Source organism: Oncorhynchus gorbuscha, unplaced genomic scaffold (genome assembly GCF_021184085.1).
Source record: "Oncorhynchus gorbuscha isolate QuinsamMale2020 ecotype Even-year unplaced genomic scaffold, OgorEven_v1.0 Un_scaffold_6378, whole genome shotgun sequence".
Taxonomy (NCBI): domain Eukaryota; kingdom Metazoa; phylum Chordata; class Actinopteri; order Salmoniformes; family Salmonidae; genus Oncorhynchus; species Oncorhynchus gorbuscha.
Genome location: NW_025745464.1, coordinates 1 through 4,656, shown reverse-complemented (window position 1 = coordinate 4,656; position 4,656 = coordinate 1). Strand labels below are relative to the sequence as shown.

At 45.0% G+C, this 4,656-nt stretch overlaps 1 pseudogene; it reads right to left on the bottom strand.

Annotated features, from left to right (window-relative positions):
* Positions 1–1,223: 1,223 nt before the first annotated feature.
* LOC124019059 lies at positions 1,224–4,073 on the bottom strand (annotated as a pseudogene).
* Positions 4,074–4,656: the final 583 nt, after the last annotated feature.

Genomic DNA, 4,656 nt, shown 5'->3' with positions numbered 1-4,656 from the left:
TTATAAGTACCTAGGCATGCATTTAGATGAACAGCTGCATTTGAAACAGCACATTGAACATTTTGACAAAGAAACTGAAGCTGAAATTAGATTTGTATTTTTCAGGAACAAATCTTGTTTTTCTATGTCAGTTAGGAAAGATCTTGTGCGAGGGCCATTTTTTTTTATCTGTGTTGGATTCATAATCCATAACTAATGCAAGACCACTCACCCATCACTGTCAACTATATAACATGGTGAAGTGGCCCTCACTTCCTACCAGAAGGCATTGGTACATATTTGTGTACAAGGCAGTGCTTGTAATACTCCTGACATGTATTTTCTCCTGACAAGCACCATCACCATCCTACAGTCTCCACTCACAATCAGTTCCTAGGGAAAGGACAGAAATGGGGGAAACAATCCTTCTCCTACAACATTTCTTGGACTTTGAACAAACTACAAAATACTTTAAAACAGGAAGAGATGGTGCCGCTGCCTGAGTTTAACTCTCTGATAGAAAAGGGAATGTAATTGACCATTCTAATAGTGTTTAATGTATTGTGTTGTGTGTGTGTACACACTGACTACTTCCTGTACACACTGACTACTTCCTGTACACACTGACTACTTCCTGTACACACTGACTACTTCCTGTACACACTGACTACTTCCGGTACACACTGACTACTTCCTGTACACACTGACTACTTCCTGTACACACTGACTACTTCCTGTACACACGGACTACTTCCGGTACACTCAGACTACTTCCGGTACACATGGACTACTTCCGGTACACACAGACTACTTCCGGTACACATGGACTACTTCCGGTACACACTGACTACTTCCTGTACACACTGACTACTTCCTGCTGATTTCTTGCCAGGTCACGATCGGGAAAAAAAAGAGGTTTCTAACCTCAAGGCTATTTTCCTGGTTAAATAACATGGTGTGATAAGATGAGCCATACTGTATGCATTACAAGCAGAACATTCTGGTTTGGTCATCTGGTCTCATGAAAAAGCCATTAGAACGCACCTTCACTTCAGGATTTCAGGAAAAAGCTAAAATGGTCCATTTGGTTGAGATTGAAACCTGCTAAAATGAAATAGATTAAAATGTCCTGACTCCTCAACATTTTCCACTCACTTTGATTTGTATCAATAAAATAAAGAGAGTAATAGTGGTCCTTTTAGGTTGGCTAGGAGATGGGTAAACATTTAAAAAGGATAAAAGCAGCTGGTGAACCTTTTAATTTTAATTGTGTGAATTCCTTTAAAGGGATGAGTAAAGCAGTCTGGGGATAAAAAACATGAAATGGCTGCAGATGATACAACATTTACGTCCACAATGTCCCATACCTCATAATGTACCAGTCGATTTAGAAGGAATGTTCTCAATCCTAATATCGCACATCCTAAACACTGGATCTCAGGACATTACATACTTTAACTGACTGAAACCACTGCTGCTCATAATGGAAGAAGAGTTGGGAGGAGGTGAAGAAGTAATGAACTCAAGGCAACATTTCCTCTCTTATGCTTCAGTTTAAAAACAACAATAAAAAGAAGGCTACCGAGGAAAAAGACTGGATCTGTTTGTCGTGGATAAAATACACTGTTTAACTGTTCCGTCTAGCGGCTGTTATGGTGGAGCCGGATTAGCCAGGCAGCACAGACAGATTTGGGACCAGGCTAGTGGCCCTGAGGGGACAGCCCTAATAGTCGATGCCCTGGTCGACCTCGTTGTAGTGGGCCACGTCGCTGTAGTCGTCCTCTTCATGATAAGCCACTGGGTACTCCTCCCTCTCCCTCGTGGGAGGAACTCCTTAGCCTGATAGTCACTGTCGCTGATCTCTGAGCAGTTGGTGCCCAGGCTCCCGTCGGCATGGATGACAGGCTCGGTGGGCGAGCCGCAGTACTTGGGGTTGTACACCTGGCGTCCTAGGCCATATGCGCTCATGCCCTTCTGGGACGCTGCCTGTTGGTGCCCATCTGCAAGGATATGGTGGAGTTGTCCACTTGCTGCACCTGCTTATTGTCGAAGATGTCACGACGCGTTCCCGGGCAGGACATACCGGCCTAGGAGAGGAGCGGAGAAGAGGACAGGGACACATTTAGGAGATTTCCAAGAAAACAGTTATAAGGCAGGAATATTGACCTGGATGGTCTTCTTCAAGACAACTATGAGTATTATGTATATCAACAATGTGATTATGGTGATGTGCAAAGTATATCTAGACTCCCCAACTCCCTGTTACATTCCCCAACTCCCTGTTACATTCCCCCCAACTCCCTGTTACATTCCCCCAACTCCCTGTTACATTCCCCAACTCCCTGTTACATTCCCCCAACTCCCTGTTACATTCCCCCAACTCCCTGTTACATTCCCCCAACTCCCTGTTAAATTCCCCAACTCCCTGTTACATTCCCCCAACTCCCTGTTACATTCCCCCAACTCCCTGTTACATTCCCCCAACTCATTTGAGAGTGGCACTTGCTGGGTAGTTCCTTCCATTACATAGGTTCCATCATGGTTTCAAAAGGGGAAGTGGACCACTGTAAAAGCAATTGTGTGGGTTCCACCCGAGACATACGGGTAGTGTTAAAAATACATCATTGGCTTTACCTGGCTGGCTCCTTTGTTGGTGCCCATCTGCAGACTGATGGTGGTCTGGTCGTAAGGCTTGTCTGTCTGGGTCTTTGGGTCGTAAAGATGTCTCCTGGTCCCGTGACGCTGTCATACCAGCCTGGCTTGCACACTTGTTGGTCCCCATCTAAACACGCAGGAACATAGAACCATTAGCTGAATAGGCCTATTACAGGTGTCTGACCTCCATTACAGGTGTCTGACCTCTGACCTCCATTACAGGTGTCTGACCTCCATTACAGGTGTCTGACCTCTGACCTCCATTACAGGTATCTGACCTCTGACCTCCATTACAGGTGTCTGACCTCCATTACAGGTGTCTGACCTCCATTATAGGTGTCTGACCTCCATTACAGGTGTCTGACCTCCATTACAGGTATCTGACCTCTGACCTCCATTACAGGTATCTACAGACCTCTGACCTCCATTACAGGTGTCTGACCTCCATTACAGGTATCTGACCTCTGACCTCCATTACAGGTGTCTGACCTCCATTACAGGTATCTGACCTCCATTACAGGTATCTGACCTCTGACCTCCATTACAGGTATCTGACCTCTGACCTCCATTACAGGTATCTGTCTGACCTCCATTACAGGTATCTGACCTCCATGATCTCCATTACAGGTGTCTGACCTCCATTACAGGTATCTGACCTCTGACCTCCATTACAGGTGTCTGACCTCCATTACAGGTATCTGACCTCTGACCTCCATTACAGGTATCTGACCTCTGACCTCCATTGCGTATCTGACCTCCATTACAGGTATCTGACCCTCTGACCTCCATTACAGGTATCTGACCTCTGACCTCCATTACAGGTATCTGACCTCTGACCTCCATTACAGGTGTCTGACCTCCATTACAGGTATCTGACCTCTGACTCCATTACAGGTGTCTGACCCACTCCATTACAGGTATCTGACCTCTGACCTCCATTACAGGTGTCTGACCTCCATTACAGGTGTCTGACCTCCATTACAGGTGTCTGACCATTACAGGTGTCTGACCTCCATTACAGGTATCTGACCTCTGACCTCCATTACAGGTGTCTGACCTCCATTACAGGTGTCTGACCTCCATTACAGGTATCTGACCTCTGACCTCCATTACAGGTATCTGACCTCCATTACAGAGCGATTGTGCATGTATTACATTTGAAGAATCAGTAAAATAAGCTACATATAAACATTCTATTATCGGGATTATTTCCACTGGCAAAATACTGAAAGGTACAACAATGAACAAACCGACACATTGTATTGTATCGTCACATCCAGTAACAGAACAACCAATCACACATCATCCCCAGCATGTCCTACCTGCAGTCCGATGACACACTGTCCAGCCTTGATCTTCTTGTCATCAAAATGGCGTTTCTGTTTGTCTGCGTATTTTACACCAATGTCACACGATGTGTGAATGCCTTTGGTCTTTGCCTATGGAATGAGATAAGAATGTGGAAATATATTGATGCTTACAAGTCTCTTGGAGAGAAGGAGACCCCATCAGAATGTCTTGGTAACACTTTACTGTAGCTATCAGCAGAGAAGGAAACCCCATCAGAATGTCATGGTAACACTTTACTGTAGCTATCAGCAGAGAAGGAAACCCCATCAGAATGTCTTGGTAACACTTTACTGTAGCAGTCAGCAGAGAAGGAAACCCCATCAGAATGTCATGGTAACACTTTACTGTAGCTATCAGCAGAGAAGGAAACCCCATCAGAATGTCTTGGTAACACTTTACTGTAGCTATCAGCAGAGAAGGAAACCCCATCAGAATGTCATGGTAACACTTTACTGTAGCTATCAGCAGAGAAGGAAACCCCATCAGAATGTCATGGTAACACTTTACTGTAGCTATCAGCAGAGAAGGAAACCCCATCAGAATGTCTGGTAACACTTACTGTAGCAGTAAGAGAAGGAAACCCCATCAGAATGTTAACACAGAATGTCACACTCACTGTAGCTGTCAGCAGAGAAGGAAACCCCATCAGAATGTCATGGTAACACTTTACTG